This window comes from Cephus cinctus, unplaced genomic scaffold (assembly GCF_000341935.2).
Source record: "Cephus cinctus unplaced genomic scaffold, Ccin1 Ccin1_scaffold0939, whole genome shotgun sequence".
Classification (NCBI taxonomy): domain Eukaryota; kingdom Metazoa; phylum Arthropoda; class Insecta; order Hymenoptera; family Cephidae; genus Cephus; species Cephus cinctus.
In genome coordinates this window covers 7,003-15,433 of record NW_014333503.1, presented here as the reverse complement: position 1 = coordinate 15,433, position 8,431 = coordinate 7,003, and the positions used below count along the sequence as shown (strand labels likewise).

The 8,431-nt window shown below is 37.7% G+C and overlaps 2 long non-coding RNA genes across 6 annotated transcripts; both read right to left on the bottom strand.

Annotated features, from left to right (window-relative positions):
* Nucleotides 1–1,185: 1,185 nt before the first annotated feature.
* On the bottom strand, nt 1,186–8,052 carry LOC107271397. 5 transcript variants are annotated; one of them, XR_001538633.2, is made up of 7 exons: nt 7,774–8,052; nt 7,595–7,720; nt 5,185–7,516; nt 4,522–4,944; nt 3,993–4,150; nt 1,773–2,028; nt 1,186–1,685 (listed from the first exon to the last, which is right to left on the bottom strand). It is a non-coding gene; the product is annotated as an uncharacterized LOC107271397 (long non-coding RNA). The 5 variants fall into 5 exon arrangements; XR_003060860.1 differs by lacking the exon at nt 4,522–4,944 and having other exon boundaries at nt 3,993–4,162; nt 7,774–8,049; XR_001538634.2 differs by lacking the exon at nt 4,522–4,944 and having other exon boundaries at nt 7,774–8,049.
* Nucleotides 2,455–3,818, bottom strand: LOC112494899. Its single transcript, XR_003060861.1, has 2 exons — nt 3,713–3,818; nt 2,455–3,526 (listed from the first exon to the last, which is right to left on the bottom strand). It is a non-coding gene; the product is annotated as an uncharacterized LOC112494899 (long non-coding RNA).
* Nucleotides 8,053–8,431: the final 379 nt, after the last annotated feature.

The following is an 8,431-nucleotide window of genomic DNA, read 5'->3' as shown; positions in this document are numbered from 1 at the left end:
TGAACGAAGCGGTAGAAAAGTTCCATTATGTAAAATATTCAGACAATTAGATAAACCATACACTCAAAAACAAAGAAAACCAACAAGCCAGAAGGATCTAGACGCGACAAAATATCAAGTTAACGAACAAGACAATTCTATCCAATACTTACCGTGGAAATTGATTCCCATAGAATTTTCAAGTTTACCAAAAGATTTACATACTGAGGAATCACTTAAAAATAGAATATTTCCTGATCCACGAAGATACATCTTGAGAAATTATCACAACTCCAAATCATAAAATTCGATAGGCTTTGTATTATCACGCGGACGTGCTGTTAAAGTAGACCGAACCAATGAATCATCTTTTACATTACAAATTTCATTTACGTTGCTTGATTTTCCAGATTTAGCAATCGTAACAATACTTAATGCATGAAAAGATAACTATAGCGGAAGCGGAATGATTTTTATTCCGGGACGCGAATTTACAAAATCCAAAAATTAATTCTATATTCGCACGCAAGAAAGAAAATGGATGCTCCAGACAATAATGGAGTAATCATCCTGCGAAATTCTTTGGGAGCTCCAACATCCCTTTCTTGGGAGCATCCCTTATCTAAAATCTAAATTTTCTAATTCCGTCCCGAGCAGCCCTAGTGTCATAACGCTCGTACGTGAACAAGAGGAAGAGAGCAGTGGCGACGTAGATGAATGTCCATGAATCTTGACAGATTTTTCCGAATCAGTCGATACGTTGACGCCGACGATCGATAGCAGGACGTTGAACCGATGATTACCAATTCTTGCGACATGCGAACTTTGTCGAATACTGCTCTTTTTTGATACTCCAGCATTGATCAACCGTTGGAGCTACTGGATCCGGCCGGAGGAGGAACTCCCCTGCCTCTTCAACGGATGTACATCGCTTATTCTTCCGATCACACGATCGGCCGAAGGGTGAGGAGCTCCATCCCGGGAACTTCGTGAGATTTCTAGCTATTACTTCGTGGAGTTTACCAAAGATCTCTCGAGAGGTCATATTTCCCATGTCGGTATGGTAGGTTTTCAAAATGTCTCTCCAATAGCTTTCCGTCCGGCATCAGTGGTCTATCCTTCCTCTTCTTCTCGTTAATTTGGAGTAGTGGTATCTCGTTGTTCACCATGGAACGTGTGGAAGGTAGAATAATAACGAATCAGCAGTAACATGTTTTAAATCTCACAATACTTTATAAAGGCCGGTAGGCGACACATAAACAAAAAGGGTTTTCGAATTCACACGATGAGGTGTCTTACGGCTACTGATTATCGTGTAGAGAGTGGACAAGCACAGTAGTTCTGTACCAGGTAATGCTACACCGCTTTGTGGCGAGGTTCTTTAAAATCACGTTACAAGATATGAGGAGTCCTGTGTGTATGTGGGAGAGAATGAAAGTAGAGAGAGAACCTAAATGTACGAATCTGTGTGAAGACAATCAGTCCAATAAATACTCTTGCCATAACAAGGGATTTACCTCTGCTTTCCTATCTCCACTCCGAAGATACATAGCAAGCTCGATAATCAAGGGTTTTCGGGTCATTAATTATAAATCTGAACTCAAAAAATCAGAGATGCAAAATGCTGGATCCAATATGGTCGATGAAAATGAAAAAATAGCTTCATGTAGATCAAACTTGGTACTCAGGGAGTAGAAATCTGCGAACTAAATTTATAAATTAAAACTACTTTTTGTATTTAGTCATATTAGTACGTTCAACATGTACGATGCCAACTTATCTATCATCCTTACCTACGGATAGCAACTGATGACTTTCAACCTGGGACTACATCGAGCATTCAAATGGCCGTTTAGCTTCGCGGAAGTCAAGTCTGCAATCATCGGAGCCGACTGGATCAGACATACGGTGTACCCATCGACCTAATAAGTTGTAAACTCATTGATCTTCGCACCGAATTCAACGTCACGGGAGATCTGGTGCCGACTGACGTGTATGAAATATCCTCAGTTGATAATCACAGTGCCGCCAACGTAATGGGGAACTGGACTGTAACGGGAATTCAAAAACTGTTTGCAAAAATTCAAAACAAAAATTTGCTAAAATATTGCTATAAAGTGCGGAGCGAAAACACTTTGTAATTGGTCGTGACGTCACAACCTCATCTCCTTATATGGAGTTTATTTTATAGTCAAATAGCCAATGAGGAATGTTCATATTCGAGCTTCGCAAATTGGCGACGAATGGTCGGCGTCATAAAACGTTATTATTTCAAGTTTACTCACTAATCCGCAAGACGGCAGTACCGAAATTTCCACAATCCATAGAATTCTACCGGAAAGAGTGACAAATAAAAAATTCATTTGTTCGTTGATTTATTATGCATATGTTTAAATCCGTTAAAGTTCTTTCTCATTAAAACGGTCGAAAAATAGGTCATTTTTAGGAGTTTTTTTTCAAAGAATTGGCAATATATAGAGAATTAAAATTTTAAGGCTTTATTTATGCACATTATTCAAGAGCATAAGATAATTTTTTTTTAATTTTCTGCCGGTGAATCTTGTAGTGTTACGTCCGGCGCAACGCAACCTCATTGCCCTCCCCCCTCAGCACCCCCTCAGTACTCCCATTAGCAAAAGGTCAAAGACCACAACGAATGTAACTGATCCTCAACGAACATGTGTTACTTACTATAAGTTATATATATATTATGATAATTTAGGGACATCATTATATTATACACGACATCTCACACTCTCTCACATTTCCAGAAATCACACCAACACTGTGACATTATAGGTGGATGAGCGAAAAGAAAGAGAGATCACGACAAACAAAGAGCAAGAACAGCACGGACAGTAATGCTGAACGGAATACCTAGAAATGAGGTACCTAAAGAGCATTTTAGCTACTCTTCCTACCGTCACACCCACCTCACCACCAAGATAATTCAGACGATGCACTAATCCAAGGAAGAATCCGTGATCGAAGACCTATAACTAGAATTCTATTGAGCAACCGGATCAACTGCCCCGATCACGCCATAACATGTATCCAAATTCCCGGAAGTTTCCTAACATTGTATTCAATCCCCTCCAAATTCAAAATCTTCCTTATGAACATCGATACCGATCATCCTCAGTTACGAATCAATCCTGTGGTAGAGCAGTATCCCTTCTGGAGTCTTAAGCCGATTGTCCGCATCAGTCAGGTGTTATGCTGATCAAATACCATAGGGCTTATTTCGATCTAGCTATTGCCTTAGGGCCCAAGCGAAAAGTGCATCACCTCGGTGCCGGGTGTCCACATAATTAGAACTCAATTCTTGGCATTTCGGAAAGCATTCGTCTAGGCGAATGTCCACCTTAAGGCTCTCTCTCTCTCTCTCTCTCTCTCTCTCTCTCTCTCTCTCTCTCTCTCTCTCTTGTTAGTAGATTAACATACTCTCTGCTGCAAGCGACTGTAACAGTTACTTTGTATTTCGAACCTATTGTTTCGTTATATGTAGTTAAACCACATTATCTTCTCATGATTTCGAAACCTAAACCTATTAGCTCGTACATTCAAGTAAAATCATTATCTATTAGTATCAACCACGCCTCACATAGAAGAAGTGAGTCTGTCAATTCAATACATCTATTATCTGGTTGTAATCCTCACATTTGCGATTGACCACGGGACATAAATGCAAATAGGCGTGCTTTAGCACCTTAAAGTGGTAAGAACCCAATACCTTTTACATGATCTTTGATCGCAACATCTATGCTCGCTCCCTGATGATCCCGCAAACGGTCGCTCACGTATAGGACGTAACAGTACATGGCGCTGACTGCGCAGATCTGTTTTAGAAAGATAGGCGTGCTTTAGCACCTTAAAGTGGTCACATAGAAGAAGTGAGTCTGTCAATTCAATACATCTATTATCTGGTTGTGATCCTCACATTAGCGATTGACCACGGGACATAAATGCAAATAGGCGTGCTTTAGCACCTTAAAGTGGTAAGAACCCAATACCTTTTACATGATCTTTGATCGCAACATCTATGCTCGCTCCCTGATGATCCCGCAAACGGTCGCTCACGTATAGGACGTAACAGTACATGGCGCTGACTGCGCAGATCTGTTTTAGAAAGGCGCCTTATGAGTGCCATCTTAATTCTTCACCAGGCGGTCTGAAAAAAAAACTTAATTGTTTTTCGATCATTACGCTGATAATTATGGCCTTATCTACGGAGATTTCCAAAAAATAAAATGGCAATGATTGACATGCTTTTAAACAAAAAACTTTTATAAAAGCTTCTTTTCGTGAAAAATAGGGAATACAGAAAGAAGTTACATTTTGAAAGTTATGATTAAAGATAAGGCCAGAATCAGTTCATTTCTACGTAAAATGAGACTTCATTCATCCTAGGCAGTCAACAACTTTTTTCGTTATCGTGGCACTGAGTTGAAAACATGTTGTTTCAAGAAAAATGCATTTAAAGTTTTAACTAGAATTTATCGGTTTATTTTACGCGAATAAAATAATGTTTGGGTCTATCACCGTCAATCAGCTATTCCTGCACATTATATCAATCCCTCGGTTTTTTCGAATTCAATTTACAACTCGTTGTTATCTTTTTTTCCTGTGCATTCTGGACTCAGATCATTCGCTGCTTAGGCAATCAGCTGATGTGATGCGCTCTTGATTTCCTCGACTACTAAAAATACTTGCATGACAAGCGGTATTTACTCCCATTGCTTCTAATATCCTCAATAAAGTCATGCATTCTTCATTGAAAACGTATGCTGCAGTCCAACCCGAAATTTCAATAATTTCGTTGCCCGCGAATATGTGTTTGGGCGTGAGCTGTCATACGCACTTATTCCAACTCTTCTTATGGTTTTGAGTGTTTCTACCCAAACGTTTCAAAAGCTTCTCATTTGTTAAATCTTTAAATATCCGTTTAATAATATTTAGAACTTCCTGAGTTTTTGAAAAAAGTTGATAAAATATGATAAAAATGAAATTTTACATTAAAAATATTATGTAAATACTTATTTTTTGTAAAATTTATTAATACAGTTCAATAAATACTCATTACAATAAAAAAAAATTGAATGCAAAAAAATCGAACCAGCAGCCATTTGACTACCAAGCATGCTCGTTGCCACTAGACCACCGACCTGGTTGACTATTTTTTGCTTGACCAAGTATATCACGTACCTGTACAAATTCGTAAATTTTCCAGATAACTTTTCTCGAAAACGACTGCTCATCTAATTAAAAGGCTTTAGGATCTTACAAGAGGAGTATATACCTCTCTTCAGGAGAAGTAGGAGAAAAAACTAAAATATCCACACCTGGTCCTCTCTTTGTGAAACAAATGTATGAGTTCCAAACACTCTTGAGTATTTTAAATTAGGTATTGTTTTAAAACGAATTACATATGGCGTTTTTCCCATTCAGCTCTTTGTTGGAATTCTATTTTTAATATGATTAGCAGTCATAATTGCCTGTGCCCAAAGGGGTTGAGACAAACCCGATCCAATAAGCATACATCTCGTTACTTCTACAAGTGTTCGATTCTTCCTTTCGGCCACACCACCATTTTGTTGTGGGGCATATGATGTCGTGAGCCTTTTTCGTTTACCATTTTCTTGTAATAACTTGTCAAATTCATTGCTGCAGTAGTCTTCCTGTTTGAGTCTCTATCATCTTAAATTTCTTGAAAGCATCCAGAACTTCGTTTTTGATCTTTAATAAGTATACCTCGCACCACCTTGAGTGATCATCAATGAGGGTCGTGAAATATTTTGCTCCTCATTCAGATTCAAGTCTTTTAGGACCACAATGTCCGAATGTATAATCTTCAAAAACTCTTCAAATAGTTCCCGATGTTCTTGAAAAGAATGTGCATATTGCTTATCTAATAAGCAAATTCTATATCCTTGAAAAGTTGCATTTTGATCGAAAATAATTCCTTTTGCTGAATTATTCTTCATCATTCCTATTAGATCTTTTTCGTTGAGTTGAGCCAGTCTTTCATGTCATAATTTCATTTCAGAGTTTGCATTTATTGTTGCTTTATTAGTTTCTTGTTCTGCTTCCCTTACATAATATAAATTTCCAATTCTGTCCACTACCATCCTAACTTCTCCTTTTTGATTCCTTATTATTCTTATATTTTTCTTGAAAATTACTTCATAATCACAATTTGGGGTCTTAACGACAGAAACGAAGTTTGTTCTTAAATCAGGTACTAAGAATGCATTGTTAAAACTTATAGACTGTTTTGGTTTTCAACCAATATCATTATATCATCAGTTCCTTTTCCCTTTACTTAGGTAAATGCCGCGAGTTATGATGACTACGGTAGCCTTACCGATAAGATACAGAGACACCGGACACCGGAAACCAAGGTGTCTTTATACGGAACGATTGAGAGGAAGTCAGTGAGAATTGACAGCTGAATCGAACAGCATCACTCTTATTAATAATCATTTAGAATTAAGTTATTTTTGTAATCTTTTTAAAGCGTATAAATTCACATCTAACTTAATTCGCGTTGGCTAAGTTAAAATTTCCATTTTTTACCGCCTGTATTTCTCAAAACCATAGTTGGCTTTTACATAAATGAGTAGTATATCCACTATCTACATACCATCGTTCCTTTTTAGGGTTCCATGCAGTCCACATGCTGCTTTCACAGTTAGCTTCACAAGCAAAAAAAGACATCAACAACATTTGCTTCATTTAATCGAATATAATTTTGTATAACATTCAACAGCTTTGTACCCTCTCCTGTTACACCGATAACATTTAAAATTATAATTATTTTCTTGCAGCCCTATTTTATCTCCTTTTTGAAACTTTAGATTGTTAAATTTTTTAACCGACTTATTTCTTGTTGATGCTACCATCGCTCCTATAGAACTCTCTCTAGACTTCTGTTTCCTCACATCATTTTCTTAAAGAATTTTGACTTTCAAAGTCTCTGCATCCAGTTGATCTCTGGATTCGATGGCACACTTAAAATTGTCAAAACTGTCAGGCAGACTATATAATAAGATTATGGTTAATCGGTCAGCGTTAACCTCATTATTCATGTCAGCTAACTTATAGACAGCATTAAACAGTTTTTTCATACGCTCTCTTACATCATCACCTTCACGCATTCTCTGTAATGTTAATTGTTTTAACAACATGGCCTTTCTTGCTAGACCTTTTGATGCAAATATTGATTCGAGCTTTCTCCATACTTCACAAGATGTTTCACAATTTTTTATCTGTTTTAGTTTCACAGACTTATGCTTAAAATCAGATCGGCTTTAGCCTTTTTATCTTCCTTACTCCATGTACAAATTGCTTGCAGAGCAGCCATATCCAATGTAGATACTTCGGGTTTTATCTTCATTCCTGAGACATATTCCTATAAATCGTTTTTGTTAACAAAGCTTTTACTTTCATTTTCCATGTCTCATAATTATCCTTGTTTAGTAACTCGATGCGTGTTGAATTCATCAGATTTGTCATTTTCACTTTCTCAAATTGATTTCTGAAACACGTGCAAATATAACCTCTCAACTGCCTATTTGATCAATGACAGTATCTTCGATTTTTATTCCAGACTTACTGGGCCTATAACCTTTGTTGGTATTAATGGAAGTTCTTCATGTATACTGGCCGGAGGATTAGAGATAAACAGTACAAGAATAGTTAACACTTTAACCCCTATTCAGAACTCGCTCTCAAGGCCATTCTACAATGCAATATAATAAGAAATAAGCAATAAGATCTTCAATTGATATTTACCTAATTCCATTGGATCCTCCAATCAAGAATGAGAAAATCGTTTTTAAAACCGAGCGTTTACTAAGTCTCTACGATTTTTGTGACGTCTTGGCATAGCAACGATACGGAAGCGGTTGCTAGGGTCTTTAAGGACTTCACGGAGCACGAAACGTGATGAGTAGTATCGAGCATGCTCCGCACCAGAGATGAGTGGGGAGATGTACAACGCTCCGGTTTTAGGCGATACCAAAAGCATGGCGCTAAATCGTAACGGCGAGTCCGGGAGTAGGATTTCGTGATCATCGTCTCTGTCGATGTTACAGATTTCGCGTAGCCGCCCGGGTCATGATCATCGTTCCAGCCGGTATTGCAGTCAGCGAAAATGAATAGATTGCTCGGTGGTGGGGAAAAAGTTGCCGCCGCTGACAAACCGTTCTTGACAAACAGGCGGGGCAGCAAGGTCTTCCGTCCAACCGAACCCTAAACATTTGTATGGACGTAATGCGCAAACAAATTTGTATATTCAAATAAATTTCAGTTATAAAAAATGCATAGAAATATTGGTTTTCACTCTTTACCTCTTATCACGCCGAAAATGAACATTAAAAAATGAATGACGAAATTCGTTGGTAAATGAAACGACCGAGAACAGTTCAAATAGAAATTTTGAAATATCATT